An 18,157-nucleotide genomic window follows, 5' to 3' on the forward strand; every position below is an offset into this window, starting at 1 on the left:
AGTTATTCTTCAAAAATCAATATCTCATCTTCTATTTACTCAATCTTGATCAAACTTGATCCGCTCACTCTTCACAGGTCACCTGACATATGTGCCAAATTTTGTGAACTTTTGCCACTGGGGGCGCTGTTTTCAGGCAACAATTTATATCTCGGCTTCTGATTGGTCAAACTTGACAAAACAACTCTTCTTAGGTCCCTTGACATGTATACCAAATTTGGTGGACTTTCACCACTGGGGGCGCTCATTGCGCTGTAGCAGTTGCAGGAGAGGTGTTTACAGTCATGAGGCACCTGGAGTATGTTGTTTTGGTTGCCTTAAACACACATGACTTGTGGGGAATGGGTAGGCATTCGGGAGCAAGTGTTGTAGCGTTACATACAGACTAATAGATGTCTAACAGAAGACAATCCTATGTAGCTATAGCTTGGTGACTGATGAGGTAAATACTTTAATTTGGTTGGGAAGCCATGGCATAAAATGTTCTGTCCATGACAACATCTCAGCGCACCGTGTACTCTGTGTCCAATTCTGTGCTTTGTCGCCATTGTGGGAGTAATGTCTCTTGCCGAAGAAGCTGTGGAAGGTCTTTCGCGGGGACGCATGCCCCCGCCCCCCTTGGCCGCTGGCGCGAGGGCCCGTCGAGGCCGCTTGCGGCTTTAATTAGGGCCCGAGCCCTATAGGGCGAAGGCCCTATTGTTCTTGTAAGAGTTCACTATTATTATTCTTCCGTCTTCTTCTTCTTCTTCTTTATTTTTCTCCGCTGTTGGGCCATTTTCGGGGCGCTTGCCATGGGCGAAAACGCACGAAATTTGGCACCAGTTCCGAGAATTGCCACCGCTACTCAGAACCAAAAGCCCAAACTTGGCCGGGGCTCAGGGCCACTATAGCGCCCCCTAAGTCGTTGTGATTTTGGTCTCCCGCATTAAGGTGCCTGGTTGCCATGTAGTTTGTAGTAGTGGCATGCCATTTGGTACGCATATGTATCTCACTAAGCCGGACAAAAATGTAATGCCAATGCATTAGCCACGCCCAACAGGAAGTGAGGTAATTTCACTTTTGTGCGAAATGCATGGCCACGAAGACGGCGCAACTCCTCCTAGACCGTTCATAGGAATGTCACCAAAATTGATAGACATCATCTACAGACATGGCTGACAAAAGTTACTAAATACGTTTCACGTGGCATAAACCGTTCAGAAGTTATGCGTCAATCAATTTTCGATGCAAAATTTTACATGCTTAAAAATTCATAACAAATCTTCTAGTTGCTCAAAACTGCTCATACTTCACACGCACATCACTCATTGGGCTTCTGACATGTTACCCAATTTCTGTGATATTTCGCCACTGGGGGCGCTATTTTTGGGCAAAAAATCCAATCTTTCCTCAAATTTGGTCAAACTTCACGGCCACCCTCTTACTACCTCCCATGTCATGTCTACCACATTTGGGGTATTTTCGTCCATGGGGGCGCTGTTCTTGGCCGACGCAATTGCTCCAAACCGGGTTTTTGGTAAATTATTCCATAATGCTTTCCCTTCACACCACTACCTTGTGATAGTACGTTGCTGTTGTAGACACTTATTTTACCAACTCATAATCGCTCATGTACAGCATAGCGCCACCTACTGACATGGGAAAAACCAAAAAATTTATTCTTCAAAAATCTATATCTCATCTTCTATTTACTCAATTGTCATCAAACTTCATACGCAAACTCTTCATAGCTCACCTGACATATACGCCAAATTTTGTGCACTTTCGCCCCTGGGGGTGCTGGTTATGGCAAAAATGATATTGCAGCTTCTGATTTGTCAAACTTGGCAAACAAACTCTTTACAAGACCCTTTTTGGGGCGCTTGCCATGGTCGACAACGCACGAAATTTGGCTCCTTTTTCTTAGACTGCCACCGCTACTGAGAACCAGAAGCCCAGATCCAGGCGGGCCTCAGGGCCTCTATAGAGCCCCCTAAGTCGTTGTGATTTTGGCCTCCCGCATAAAGGTGCCTGGTTGCCATGTCGTTTGTAGTAGTGGCATGCCATTTGGTACGCATATGTATCTCACTGAGCCGGACAAAAATGTAATGCCAATGCATTAGCCACGCCCAACAGGAAGTGAGGTAATTTCACTTTTGTGCGAAATGCATGGCCACGAAGACGGCGCAACTCCTCCTAGGCCGTTCATAGGAATGTCACCAAAATTGATAGACATCATCTACAGAGATGGCTGACAAAAGTTCCTAAATACGTTTCACGTAGGATAAGCCGTTCAGAAGTTATACGTCAATCAATTTTCAATGCAAAATTTTACATGCTTAAAAATTCATAACAAATCTTCTAATTGCTCAAAACTGCTCATACTTCACACGCAAATCACTCATTGGGATTCTGACATGCTACCCAAATTCTGTGATATTTCGCCACTGGGGGCGCTATTTTTGGGCAAAAAATCCAATCTTTCCTCAAATTTGGTCAAACTTCACGGCCACCCTCTTACTACCTCCCATGTCATGTATACCCCATTTTGGGAATTTTCGTCCATGGGGGGCGCTGTTTTTGGCCGACGCAATTGCTCCAAAATGGGTTTTTGGTAAATAACTCCATAATGCTTTTCCTTCACACCACTACCTTGTGATAGTACGTTGCTGTTGTAGACACTTATTGTTCCAACTCATAATCGCTCATGTACAGCATAGCGCCACCTACTGACATGGGAAAAACCAAAACATTTTTTCTTCAAAAATCAATATCTCATCTTCTATTTACTCAATCTTGATCAAACTTGATACGCTCACTCTTAACAGGTCACCTGACATATCTCCCAAATTTTGTAAACTTTTGCCACTGGGGGCGCTGTTTTCAGGCAACATTTTATATCTCGGCTTGTGATTGGTCAAACTTGATCAAACTTGACACAACAACTCTTCATAGGTCCCTTGACATGTATACCAAATTTGGTGAACTTTCACCACTGGGGGCGCTCATTGCACTGTATCAGTTGCAGGAGAGGTGTTTACAATCATGAGGCACCAGTAGTATGTTGTTTTGGTTGCCTTAAACACACATGACTTGTGGGGAATGGGTAGGCAGTCGGGAGCAAGTGTTGTAGCGTTACATACAGACTAATAGATGTCTAACAGAAGACAATCCTATGTAGCTATAGCTTGGTGACTGATGAGGTAAATACATTAATTTGGTTGGGAAGCCATGGCATAAAATTTTCTGTCCATGACAACATCTCAGCGCACCGTGTACTCTGTGTCCGATTCTGTGCTTTGTCGCCATTGTGGGAGTAATGTCTCTTGCCGAAGAAGCTGTGGAAGGTATTTCGCGGGGACGCATGCCCCCGCCCCCCTTGGCCGCTGGCGCGAGGGCCCGTCGAGGCCGCTTGCGGCTTTAATTAGGGCCCGAGCCCTATGGGCGAAGGCCCTATTGTTCTTGTAAGAGTTCACTATTATTATTCTTCTTCCGTCTTCTTCTTCTTCTTCTTCTTCCGTCTTCTTCTTCTTTATTTTTCTCCGCTGTTGGGCCATTTTCGGGGCGCTTGCCATGAGCGAAAACGCACGAAATTTGGCGCCAGTTCCGAGAATTGCCACCGCTACTCAGAACCAGAAGCCCAAACTTGGCCGGGGCTCCGGGCCTCTATAGCGCCCCCTAAGTCGTTGTGATTTTGGCCTCCCGCATTAAGGTGCCTGGGTGCCATGTAGTTTGTAGTAGTGGCATGCCATTTGGTAGACATATGTATCTCACTAAGCCGGACAGAAATGTAATGCCAATGCATTAGCCACGCCCAACAGGAAGTGAGGTACTTTCACTTTTGTGCGAAATGCATGGCCACGAAGACGGCGCAACTCCTCCTAGACCGTTCATAGGAATGTCACCAAAATTGATACACATCATCTACAAGACATGGCTGACAAAAGTTACTAAATACGTTTCACGTAGGATAAACCGTTCAGAAGTTATACGTCAATAAATTTTCGATGCAAAATTTTACATGCTTAAAAATTCATAACAAATCTTATGATTGGTCAAAACTGCTCATACTTCACACGCAAATCACGCATTGGGCTTCTGACATGTTACCCAATTTCTGTGATATTTCGCCACTGGGGGCGCTATTTTTGGGCAAAAATTCCAATCTTTCCTCAAATTTGGTCAAACTTCACGGCCACCCTCTTACTACCTCCCATGTCATGTATACCACATTTTGGGAATTTTCGTCCATGGGGGGCGCTGTTTTTGGCCGACGCAATTGCTCCAAAACGGGTTTTTGGTAAATAATTCCATAATGCTTTTCCTTCACACCACTACCTTGTGGTAATGTCTCTTGCCGAAGAAGCTGTGGAAGGTATTTCGCAGGGACGCATGCCCCCGCCCCCCTTGGCCGCTGGCGCGAGGGCCCGTCGAGGCCGCTTGCGGCTTTAATTATTCTTCTTCCTTCTTCTTCTTCTTCTTCTTCTTCCGTCTTCTTCTTCTTCTTTATTTTTCTCCGCTGTTGGGCCATTTTCGGGGCACTTGCCATGGGCGAAAACGCGCGAAATTTGGCGCCACTTCCGAGAATTGCCACCGCTACTCAGAACCAAAAGCCCACACTTGGCCGGGGCTCAGGGCCTCTATAGCGCCCCCTAAGTCGTTGTGATTTTGGCATCCCGCATTAAGGTGCCTGGTTGCCATATAGTTTGTAGTAGTGGCATGCCATTTGGTATGCATATGTATCTCACTAAGCCGGACAAAAATGCAATGCCAATGCATTAGCCACGCCCAACAGGAAGTGAGGTAATTTCACTTTTGTGCGAAATGCATGGCCACGAAGACGGCGCAACTCCTCCTAGACCGTTCATAGGAATGTCACCAAAATTGATACACATCATCTACAGACATGGCTGACAAAAGTTACTAAATACGTTTCACGTAGGATAAACCGTTCAGAAGTTATACGTCAATCAATTTTCACTTCAAAATTTTACATGCTTAAAAATTCATAAATCTTCTAATTGCTCAACACTGCTCATACTTCACACGCTAATCACTCATTGGGCTTCTGACATGTTACCCAATTTCTGTGATATTTCGCCACTGGGGGCGCTATTTTTGGGCAAAAATTCCAATCTTTCCTCAAATTTGGTCAAACTTCATGGCCACCCTCTTTCTACCTCCCATGTCATGTATACCACATTTTGGGAATTTTCGTCCATGGGGGGCGCTGTTTTTGGCCGACGCAATTTCTCCAAAACGGGTTTTTGGTAAATAATTCCATAATGCTTTTCGTTCACACCACTACCTTGTGATAGTGCGTTGCTGTTGTGGACACTTATTTTTCCATCTCATAATCACTCATGTACAGCATAGCGCCACCTACTGACATGGGAAAAACCAAAAAAATTATTCTTCAAAAATCTATATCTCATCTTCTGTTTACTCAATTGTCATCAAACTTCATACGCGAACTCTTCATAGCTCACCTGACATGTACGCCAAATTTTGTGCACTTTCGCCCCTGGGGGTGCTGGTTATGGCAGAAATGATATTGCAGCTTCTGATTTGTCAATCTTGGCAAGCAAACTCTTTACAAGACCCTTTTTGGGGCGCTTGCCATGGTCGACATCGCACTAAATTTGGCTCCTTTTTCTTAGACTCCCACCGCTATTGAGAACCAGAAGCCCAGATCCAGGCGGGCCTCAGGGCCTCTATAGCGCCCCCTAACTCATTGTGATTTTGGCCTCCCGCATTAAGGTGCCTGGTTGCCATGTAGTTTGTAGTAGTGGCATGCCATTTGGTACGCATATGTATCTCACTAAGCCGGACAAAAATGTAATGCCAATGCATTAGCCACGCCCAACAGGAAGTGAGGTAATTTCACTTTTGTGCGAAATGCATGGCGACGAAGACGGCGCAACTCCTCCTAGACCGTTCATAGGAATGTCACCAAAATTGATACACATCATCTACAGACACGGCTGACAAAAGTTCCTAAATACGTTTCACGTAGAATAAACCGTTCAGAAGTTATACGTCAATCAATTTTCAATGCAAAATTTTACATGCTTAAAAATTCATAACATATCTTCAAATTGCTCAAAACTGCTCATACTTCACACGCAAATCACTCATTGGGCTTCTGACATGTTACCCAATTTCTGTGATATTTCGCCACTGGGGGCGCTATTTTTGGGCAAAAAATCCAATCTTTCCTCAAGTTTGGTCAAACTTCACGGCCACCCTCTTACTACCTCCCATGTCATGTTCACCACATTTTGGGAATTTTCGTCCATGGGGGGCGCTGTTTTTGGCCAACGCAATTGCTCCGAAACAGGTTTTTGGTAAATAATTCCATAATGCTTCTCCTTCACACCACTACCTTCTGATAGTACTTTGCTGTTGTAGACACTTATTTTTCCAACTCATAATCGCTCATGTGCAGCATTGCGCCACCTTCTGACATGGGAAAAACCAAAACATTTATTCTTCAAAAATCAATATCTCATCTTCTATTTTCTCAATCTTGATCAAACTTGATAGGCACACTCTTAACAGGTCACCTGACATATGTGCCAAATTTTGTGAACTTTTGCCACTGGGGGCGCTGTTTTCAGGCAACAATTTATATCTCGGCTTCTGATTGGTCAAACTTGATCAAACTTTACAAAACAACTCTTCATAGGTCCCTTGACATGTATACCAAATTTGGTGAACTTTCTCCACTGGGGGCGCTCATTGCGCTGTAGCAGTTGCAGGAGAGGTGTTTACAATCATGAGGCACCAGGAGTATGTTGTTTTGGTTGCCTTAAAAACACATGACTTGTGGGGAATGGGTAGGCAGTCGGGAGCAAGTGTTGTAGCGTTACATACAGACTAATAGATGTCTAACAGAAGACAATCCTATGTAGCTTTAGCTTGGTGACTGATGAGGTAAATACATTAATTTGGTTGGGAGGCCATGGCATAAAATGTTCTGTCCATGACAACATCTCAGCGCACCGTGTACTCTGTGTCCAATTCTGTGCTTTGTCACCATTGTGGGAGTAATGTCTCTTGCCAAAGAAGCTGTGGAAGGTATTTCGCGGGGACGCATGCCCCCGCCCCCCTTGGCCGCTGGCGCGAGGGCCCGTCGAGGCCGCTTGCGGCTTTAATTATTATTATAACTCTTTAAACAACATATTTACCTTCTTTCATACTTTCCAAGTGGTGACTGAAGATGCGAGCTCTGAGCTGGAAGTTTTCTAGAAAGAAAGGAGGAAACTTTACCGCTCGGTAAATTTGATAAGGACACAGAAAAGTTACTGTGGATCAGAAAACTGTGGGCGTCAACAGATTTTGAGTGACAGCACAGGACAAATCTTCTCTCTCTGTCTCTCTATCTGGCATATCACCGCAGTGATGTGGCTGCTCTGACAGCTCCAGCCATCAAAGTTTCTAGAGAAGGATTACAGTAGTGGTTTCCCGTTGCCTTCTACTGGATTATTATAGAGGTTTTCTCCTTTCAGTCATTCACACTCACACTTATGAACAATTTAGAGTAGCCAGTTAACCTAACCTGCATGTCTTTGGACTGTGGAGGAAACCTGAGCACCCCGAGGAAACCCATGCAGACACAGGGAGAACATGCAAACTCCACAAAGAAGGGCCTCGAACCCAGAACCTTCTTGCTGTGAGGTGACCATGCGAACCACTACACCACCGTGCTGCCTGGATGAATCTTACGGAGCCCTAAAAGTATCAAAAGGTAATGATTTTTGTTATCTTGTACGCATAAGTAGGTAGATAGATAGGTAACCAACCAACCAACCAACCAACCAACCTTTTAGGGCTTTGGGGACTCTGTAGAATCTCAAGTGTTTCTCTGTAGGATACTGGATATGAAACATTAGTTAAGGTATAGAAGCCATCATTTTCCTCCACATTGTCAAGTGAAGTTTATTTGTATAGCGCTTTTAACAACAGACATTGTCACGATGCAGCTTTACAGAATTTGAATGACTTTAAACATGAGCTAATTTTATCCCTAATCTATCCCCAATGAGCACGCCTGTGGCGACGATGGCAAGGAAAAACTCCCTCAGACGACATGAGGAAGAAACCTCGAGAGGAACCAGACTCAAAAGGGAACCCATCCTCATTTGGGCAACAACAGACAACATGACTATAACATTAACAGTTTTAACACGAAGTCTGTTTCGTTGATGTTATAAACTCTTCAACTGATGGAAACTTGAGTGCAAAACTGTTCATGACGATTGCAGTCCTAAAGTTAGCAAGTCAACTGTAGTCTTCAGCCATAAAAGCATTACTGTAAGTGTCCAGAGCGTCTTCCAAGTGTGACTTTCAACTGTCCATATAGGGCCATCCTCCACAGGAGCGATGTGATGAGACTCCAGCCAGATGTAGGGCATCAGAATAGATCAGGCAGGTCCGAGGAGCCAGTTAGCCTAACCTGCATGTCTTTGGAGTTGATATACGTCACAAGCAAGATGGCAAGCTGTTCAATCTACGCCGTCTGAAGACCAAGTCAGCCACAACAACCCAGCTAAGTGACTTTCTCTATGCTGATGACGCTGCATTGACAACTAAGACTCAGGAGTCACTCCAAAATGGTGCAACTGTACTAAATGACACATGCAGAGACCGGGGTCTCACCGTTAACCAACCCAAGACTGAAGTTATGCATGTTCAGTGCCAGGACCCTGCTGACACCACCATAGATAACTTCACTCTGAAGAAATCCCACAAGTTCACCTACCTGGGAGGAGACCTGACTGACAACAGTGACCTAGAGCCTGAGATAAAGTAAAGGATAAGCAGAGAAGCCAGTACCTTTCGCTCTCTTGCTACCAGATGTTTTGACAGAAAAGGACCATCAATCAACACCAAGCTGGCAGTCTACAAAGCCATCATATTGCCAACACTCCTCTACGGCAGCGAAACATGGCCCACCCTAGCCTGCCACTTACATATGCTGGAAATGTACCACCAAAGATCACTACAGTGCATACTCAAAATCAGTTAGTGGCAACATATCACAAACATGGGGAGGTTCTAAGAAGAGCTAGTTGCACCACCATAGAGACCACCATCAGAACCAACAGCCTACGTTAGCTTGGCCATGTCTGTCCCATGGATGACAACCGAATTCCCAAACAGCGGTGAATTGGGCGGCACAGTGGTATAAGTAGTTAGCACGGTCGCCTCACAGCAAGAAGGTTCCGGATTCGAACCCAGCGGCTGGCAAGGGCCTTTCTGTGTGGAGTTTGCATGTTCTCCCCATGTCTGCATGGGTTTCCTCCACAGTCCAAAGACATGCAGTTAGGTTAATATGGGATGACCTTGAGTGAGGCACCCAACTGCTCCCCGGGCACTGTTAGCATGGCTGCCCACTAGGGTGCATCAGTTGCCCCCTAAAAATGAAAAGTTCCTCCGATCATGATGCATTTTTGTTTATATGTTCCTTTTGGTAAGAAAACACACTGGGTGAAATATTTTGACAAAATTCAAAAGTTTAATGTAATGGGGGCACCAGGAGCTCAAAGTTATGGAAAAAGCTGCTATTTTATGACTTTTATGACAATTTCGTAGCCTAGTAAACTAGACCCACCCGCCTAGCGGCCAAAAATATTTTTTGCCTGCGAGTGGGTCTAGCCACGCACCATATCAACAAAACACCCCGGGCATCAAATCGTGCCCGCCAATCACAACACAAGGTTTTTGTTTGGATTCTTTGGGCGGGCTTTTGCAGGAGTGGCGACAAAGCTGCGCGACACTGGAGAAAGCACAACAGGAAAGATGGCTACGGCTAGTGAACAGCGCGCGTTTGACTCCGCTTTGGAATCAGTTTTAGAAGAATTAGACTTGGAGTTTTCGTTGAAACATGAGCAGGAAGAGGCTCTCCGCTCATTCCTTTTCAAGAAGGACGTTTTCGCTGTTTTGCCGACCGGCTATGGCAAAAGTCTGATCTACCAGCTGGCTCCGCTCGTAGCCAAAAGGATGGGGCTAGTTTGTGCAGTACGAAGAATTAATAAACAGCTTTGAAACATTACTTTTTGATTGTTTCTTATTTTCCCGTTATTTTAAATTTAAGGGAAATTATTTCACCAAACACCACTAAATAAAAACTCTCAAAAACAGTTTAAGCAAACCCTTGAAAAACACTTGAAAAAAATAAGTGTATGTTAAGTATGTGGTACAGACTCCAAACTTGTGGTCATTATCTCCAAACTTCTTAATACCTAGAACCTGTTTATTAATTAATACGCATTTTGAAAAATTATTTATTTCAAGGCCTCCCCCACTGCTTTCTGTCGCTCTGACTACGTCACAGTCACTGTTGCGCTGATTGGTCAGAGCGTTGGCCTATACGCACAGAGACAGTTTGAAAGACAGCGGGTTGTTCCACCCCCACCCGTCGGAAATGTCTACGAGCGAGGCCAGACTAAATATTCACATTTAGTCTGGCTTGCCAGGCTAACAATTTTGATCACTTTTCATGAAACATTATGGCACCTTATAGAGTAGACCAAATATCTTAGATACACATTTTTAGTACATATTCTAAATATATTATCAAGCACAGTTTGAGTTTTAGCTGTTCATTGAATCATTGTTCAACTACTTTTAAACAATACAAATGTATTATGAATCACATTAATGCTTCTCAATCCCTTGCAAAGGTTCTTAACATGATCTCTGGCTCACAAGAAATGGAGTCCAACATTGTGATTCAAACCTTACGCGAAAACATAAAATAAGCGGTTTTTGGCAAAAAAATGAACCTCATGGTGCCACCATTAGACTTTTGAATATGGTCAAAAAATTTTACAGGATGTCTTTATTGGTGAAAAGGAACACCCAAACAAAAATGCATCAGATTTTATGAAAGTGAGGGCAACTGATGCACCCTACTGCCCACTGCTCTGGGTATATGTGTGTTCACTGCTTCAGATGGGTTCAATGCAGAGAGGAACTTGTGCTTTCTTTAAATTAGCCAGTGGAACCAGATCCAGAGGGCGCCCAAGAAAAAGCTGGAAAGACTGTGCCAAAGAGGATCTGAACATCTGTGGTTTTGGCGAAAACATCAAACGGTGATGCATGGCGAAACTAACTAAGACGAAGCTTGTGGAAAGAGTTGAGGCCAGACGCTACAACCAACAAGGTTACCAATTGTCACCGGTGACCAGGACAGCAGTGAGTGAGTGCATGTCTTTGGACTGTGAAGGGTTGTTTTACAATCAGGGTACGCAAGCTAAAAATCACATTTAACACTTATTATCTTCAATATCAAAAGGCTTGACTAAATAAACTTGGTTGTTTATTGTAGCCCTGCAATCGCTCTATTTACCATGCAAAAAAAATTTGGTGATAACGTTATTTTTGGTGAATGTATGGCAATATATGTCATATTTAGCAAAATTACTCGTGTCATTTAGAAAAAGTGCTTTTTTGACCACAGGTAGCTCCAAAAGGGATGCACTTAAATCATTCTTTATACCATAAAACAAATATTTGGTTCCATATCATTGGAAACACATAGCCTAGTTAAAGTTTTAATGTTGAATGCCAGTAAGTTTTCAGACTATTTTGATCAAATTACTATGTAATTGTGTCCAAAAAAATGTCCTCTCCGAGACAGCTAATTTTTCAATATAAAATAACATATCCAAAATTATTATTTTCATCCTAAAATGTGGTCAAGATATTGGGACATAAATATTAGAGACAACTAACACAAAGCTTACAGCCTTATATTTAAAAGCACTATGGAAGTAGTGGATTCGGAATTGTAAAAAAAAAACGTCCTCTCCAAGAATCACTTCATTTGTTTCTCCCAGCCCTGCTTAAAGCTACACTTAATTTACTTATAAAAAAAAAAAAAAACCTAAATAGTTCATGAACATGCTATAACATTAGGTGAATGTTATGGACTACTAACAATTTCTTAACTGTTGGAATTTTATTTCTATCAGCTATTTTTTGACAAGGAGTCTTTGATAGGGCAGCACGGTGGTGTAGTGGTTAGCGCTGTTGCCTCACAGCAAGAAGATCCGGGTTCGAGCCCCGTGGCCAGCGAGGGCCTTTCTGTGCGGAGTTTGCATGTTCTCCTCGTGGGTTTCCTCCGGGTGCTCCGGTTTCCCCCACAGTCCAAAGACATGCAGGTTAGGTTAACTGGTGACTCTAAATTGACCGTGAATGTGAATGGTTGTCTGTGTCTGTCAGCCCTGTGATGACCTGGCGACTTGTCCAGGGTGTACCCCGCCTTTCACCCATAGTCAGCTGGGATAGGCTCCAGCTTGCCTGCGACCCTGTAGAACAGGATAAAGCGGCTGGAGATGAGATGAGTCTTTGATAACATTTTTGCTATTTTTCTTTATCTTATAGCAGATTACACAAAACTACCATACACATATGTCAAATCTGTTCTTTAACTTGTCCTTCACTTAAAAACTGGTACAAGAACCAGTTTGAATCAATTTGAATTTTGGACCCCTGCGACACAAACTTTGTACCCTGATTGTAAAACAAGCCTGAAGGAAACCCACACAGATATGGCGAGAACATGCAAACTCCACACATATGGGGGGAGGGCCTCGAACCCAGAACCTTCTTGCTGTGAGGTGACCGTGCTAACCAGTGCCTATAATAAGGAACAGTGTAGTATAAAAAGCACAAAGGGGAGAAGAAACGGCGTTGTGGAAGGTTATGAGTGTGTCAGAGCACAGAGAGGATGGGAACTGGGAAAGGGAGGGACCGCAATGCAGCTTCAAAGCCCAATAACACTGTCCACACACACACACACGTCAGCAATCACATTCTGCAAAAACACCTCGCACTCACAGAATTATTGAACAGAAGAAAACCGAGTGTTTACTTTTTTTTTGAACCCAAAGCACGTTGATTGCCAGCCCCAGTGAAGCCCTGATGGAGAACACCGCAGATGAAGAGAAGTGAGAATGCACTGCATTGCGCTTTTACCTAACGGGAAGGGGTTCCTGCCGTGCGCGCGCCTCCGCAGTGTCGCTCAGGCCCGTGTGTAGCCGAGGCTCGCGCACAGCACCGACAGCACCGGAGGAGGGGAGGGGAGGAAGGAAGCGCGCGCGCAAAGCTTCCTATTGGCTGTTAATGATGTCACGAAAACCTCTGTCATTCATTTGTTACAGCGCCCCCACCCTGACTACAGTTCACATTCTGTACAAAGCACTCACCGGCCACTTTATTAGGAACACCTCTCCTGTAACTCCTGCCAGTCAGTCAGTGCGTTTACATGCACATAGAGAAAATCGAATTTCTGCCGTTGCTCGACTGAAATCGAAGCTCTAAATGGCATGGAAATATGAAAGCAATTTTGTGCCAAAATGTTCATACAATACTTTTGAAATATCAAACGAAAACGACAAATCAAAATACGAACAAAAAGTCAATTTTTTTTAGACCGGCAAACAAATTATTCGTTGTAATCGTGCAAAATATCAGTCTATTACTCTTCAGAAACCTTTTATTTTTGTTCCGCGTCTTTCTCAGTTTTGTTTGACGTAATTTATTTGGGTTGCGATTCCAGCTTTCTCGTTTGCGCTCCCTGACTTTTTGCTCGCAGTTTTGGCACAAACTTGACGTGTGGGTGGGCTGTCCAGGAATGCATTCCCATTGGCTAACTTGTGTTTGACTGACAGCTACGCTCAGCCATTCCCTACTCAGATTCTGGCGGACTGTTTGACGAGTGACCGATCCATTGACGGTAAACAAGGATGGAGTGGACTTCAGTGGCGACTATGATATTTAATTAATTCAACAAAGTGTAATGAGCCTGGTTCCTCTCGAGGTTTCTTCCTCATGTCGTCTGAGGGAGTTTTTCCTTGCCACCGTCGCCACAGGCTTCATCATTGCGGATAAATCAGGGATAAAAATTAGCTCATGTTTAAAGTCACTAAAATTCTGTAAAGCTGCTTTTGACAATGTCTGTTGTTCACTATAAAAATAAACTTGGCTTAATACGATGTAACATAAAAGCAATTAAAAATGTAAAATAAAAGACATATGATGATAAATGAGTGAGAAGATTTTGCGAGTGTAGAAATAAATCTATCAGGAGTCTCGTATCTCACCAATATATCACTCCACTTTAATTATCACATTAACCCTTTGATGCAAAACATGGGTCAAAAGTGACCCGGCTGAGTTTTTATCTTCTCTATCTTTGCAATAAATTAATTCCATCATTCAGTATTCAAGGTATTCCTCAATTAACTTGTTTTTGATCATCATACATCCTTATTTTATTTTTTCCTTTCTTACTTTTTGAATAAAAACCCTTTTTGTATCACTACCCTTCTAATGCACAACATGGGTCAAAAACGACCTGCATTCATTTTCCAGGTTATTTCATGTATGGCTGAGTGTTTCTATGATCTACTTTTGAAATAAATTCATTTTGTCATTTACTTTTCCAAATATGCAGTAAATATCTTGTTTTTGTTTAGCACAAATCATTTTTATTTTTCCTTTCTTAAGTTATGAACAGGCACAGCTTTTGTAATTCTACATCAAGTTTACACACATGGGTCAGAACTGACCCGCATGCATTTACTCCAGCGTTTGGTGGGAACTGTGAATTGTGCTTGTGTCAGACATTTCACGGCTCAGCACAGTGCCCTTTGCCCATCTAATACATGGAAGTAATGTTTTTCAGTTGTTCTAACATTACCTTAGAAAAAAATTGACTATGTTTAGGTTACCTTGAGAGTGAGTAGAGCATTACTTGTCAGAAAGTTACAAGTAATTACTATTAGCTACCGAGCTGTCGACATATTCTACTTTAGTTAGCTAATTTTATTGTAGTTGGCTTAGCTAACTACATAGTTAATAAATAAATAACTGGCCCCATTCACTGCTAAAGTAACTACTTGAAACAAATTATTATTATAGTATTAAGACATTTAATTTTAAATCAGGGTGGCACAGTGGTGTAGTGGTTAGCGCTGTCGCCTCACAGCAAGAAGGTCCTGGGTTCGAGCCCCGTGGCCGGCGAGGGCCTTTCTGTGCGGAGTTTGCATGTTCTCCCCGTGTCCGCGTGGGTTTCCTCCGGGTGCTCCGGTTTCCCCCACAGTCCAAAGACATGCAGGTTAGGTTAACTGGTGACTCTAAATTGACCGTAGGTGTGAATGTGAGTGTGAATGGTTGTCTGTGTCTATGTGTCGCCCTGTGATGACCTGGCGACTTGTCCAGGGTGTACCCCGCCTTTCGCCCGTAGTCAGCTGGGATAGGCTCCAGCTTGCCTGCGACCCTGTAGAACAGGATAAAGCGGCTACAGATAATGAGATGAGATGAATTTTAAATCACACTTGGATGACCCATGTGTAGTAATATAAAAAGTATTTTTGTTCATAAAGTAGGAAAAAAAATTAAATTAATGATTTGTGGTAATTAACAACAAGATATTTAAAGAATACTTGGAATATTCAATCATAAAATAAATTGATTTCAAAAGATAGAGCAAAGAAAAACTCAGTCAGCATGAAATAACCTGGAAAATGAATGCGGGTCATTTTTGACCCATGTTGTGCATTAGAAGGGGTGCGCATATGTTTTGCATCAAAGGGTTAATCACTCATTAATCATTAAGTCCACTCGATCCTTGTTTACCGTCAATGGATCGGTCACTCGTCAAACAGTCCGCCAGAATCTGAGTAGGGAATGGCTGAGCGTAGCTGTTAGTCAAACACAAGTTAGCCAATGGGAATGCATTCCTGGACAGCCCACCCACACGTGAAGTTTGTGCCAAAACTGCAAGCAAAAAGTCAGGGAGCGCAAACGAGAAAGCTGGAATCGCAACCAAAATAAATTACGTCAAACAAAACTGAGAAAGACGCGGAACAAAAATAGAAGGTTTCTGAAGAGTAATAGACTGATATTTTGCACGATTACACGAATAATTTGTTTGCCAGTCTAAAAAAAATTGACTTTTTGTTCTTTTTTTGTATTTTGATTTGTCGTTTTTGTTTGATATTTCAAAAGTACTGTATGAACATTTTGGCACAAAATTGATTCCATATGGAAACACCTTAGCTCGGCTGAAATTGAACCGAACTGGATTTCTCGTAATCGAGCTACACGACCTAGATTATGCGATTGTAGCCGAGCTACTTAGTGCATGTATATCCTATCGAGCTACGTAGTCGAGCTACTTACTTCAGCACTGCCCCTTCCGGAAGTGACGAGTGACGAGACCACAAGCGGGAAACACAACAGCCTCGGTCGAAAAAAAAAAAAAGCAGCCTCGGTCGGCATGACACTTCATCTTAGCTGCCCACTTTATTAGGAACACTTCTGTTCGTACATACAAACTACAAACACTCTTCTTAGAGTTTATTTTATTTTTAAAAGGGACAGTGTACAAATTAAACATTATCCTTGTGGTGAGGACAGATGTCTGTACCAGGTTATAGCAGTACATGCTAATTTCCGCCTGTAGTCCCTTGGCAGGTGGATGTAATAAAAAGATAAATAACATGTACAGGAAATGTCATCAAATCTGTCATTAGAGCAATTTGTAGTGATTTAGACCAGTAAAATTTCTTGTGAACACGGAACTGATAACTTTGTTTATACTCTTGAATAGCTCTTCTTCATGACGACAACCGGAAGTGTACCAACACGATGGGGCGTGTAGCGCCACCTGTGGCTCGGGTGCACAATGTACCTCACACAATAGCTCGATTCCCTTGTGTGCATGTAGGATTGGATTTCTCTGGCACCCCTGCTGGGACCCTTTGCTCGATTACCGACAATAGCTCGATTTGGATGTGCATGTAAACGCACTGAGTGTAGAAGTAGAAATTGCCTCTACAAAATGAACATTGTTCTTATATACACTACTGTTCAAAAGTTTGGGGTCACCCAGACAATTTTGTGTTTTCCATGAAAAGTCACACTTTTATTTACCACCATAAGTTGTAAAATGAATAGAAAATATAGTCAAGACATTTTTCTGGCCATTTTGAGCATTTAATCGACCCCACAAATGTGATGCTCCAGAAACTCAATCTGCTCAAAGGAAGGTCAGTTTTATAGCTTCTCTAAAGAGCTCAACTGTTTTCAGCTGTGCTAACATGATTGTACAAGGGTTTTCTAATCATCCATTAGCCTTCTGAGGCAATGAGCAAACACATTGTACCATTAGAACACTGGAGTGATAGTTGCTGGAAATGGGCCTCTATACACCTATGGAGATATTGCACCAAAAACCAGACATTTGCAGCTAGAATAGTCATTTACCACATTAGCAATGTATAGAGTGCATTTCTGATTAGTTTAAAGCGATCTTCATTGAAAAGAACAGTGCTTTTCTTTCAAAAATAAGGACATTTCAAAGTGACCCCAAACTTTTGAACGGTAGTGTATATACTAGTGCATCTCAAAAAATTAGAATACCATGAAAAAGTTCCTTTTTTTCATAATTTAATTCAAAAAGGTAAACTTTCATATATTCTATATTCATTACATGTAAAGTGAAATATTTAAAGCCTTTTTTGTTTTAATTTTGATGATTATGGCTTATAGCTCATGAAAATCAGAAATCCAGTATCTCAAATTATTAGAATATTCCCTAAGATCAATCAAAAAAAGGATTTACAATACAGAAATGTCCAACTTCTGAAAAGTATATTCATTTATACACTCAATACTTGGTTGGGGCTCCTTTACCATGAATTACTGTATCAGTGCGGTGTGGCATGGAGGAGATCAGTCTGTGGCACTGCTGAGGTGTTATTGAAGCCCAGGTTGCTTTGATAGTGGCCTTCAGCGTATATGTATTTTTGGGTTGGGTGTTTCTCATCTTCCTCTTGACAATACCCCATAGATTCTCTCTGGGGTTCAGGTCAGGCAAGTTGGCTGGCCAATCAAACACAGTGATATCATGGTCAGCAAACCATTTGGTAGTAGTTTTGGCACTGTGGGTAGGTGCTAAGTCCTGCTGGAAAAGGAAATCAGCATCTCCAAAAATCTCATCAGCAGATGGAAGCATGACGTGCTCTAAAATCTCCTGGTAGATGGCTGTGTTGACTTTGGACTTGATAAAATACAGTGGACCAACACCAGCAGATGACATGGCACCCCAAATCATCACGGACTGTGGAAACTTCACACTGGGCTTCAAACACCTTGGATT

At 42.7% G+C, this 18,157-nt stretch overlaps 1 protein-coding gene across 4 annotated transcripts in view; it reads right to left on the bottom strand.

The window, feature by feature from the left end:
* The window catches only part of rps6kl1 (ribosomal protein S6 kinase-like 1), an 83,590-nt gene extending 70,537 nt beyond the window's left edge, over positions 1-13,053 (bottom strand). For 2 of the 4 annotated variants that reach the window (XM_060934653.1, XM_060934647.1), the window contains exon 1: positions 12,967-13,033. The gene's annotated coding sequence lies outside the window, so the exon portion shown is untranslated. Of the gene's footprint in view, positions 1-7,169; positions 7,227-12,862; positions 12,939-12,966 lie in introns of those variants that run through there. The other 2 variants (XM_060934649.1, XM_060934651.1) reach the window with 2 other exon arrangements.
* Between the last annotated feature and the right edge of the window lie 5,104 nt (positions 13,054-18,157).

This window comes from Neoarius graeffei, chromosome 11 (assembly GCF_027579695.1).
Source record: "Neoarius graeffei isolate fNeoGra1 chromosome 11, fNeoGra1.pri, whole genome shotgun sequence".
NCBI lineage: Eukaryota > Metazoa > Chordata > Actinopteri > Siluriformes > Ariidae > Neoarius > Neoarius graeffei.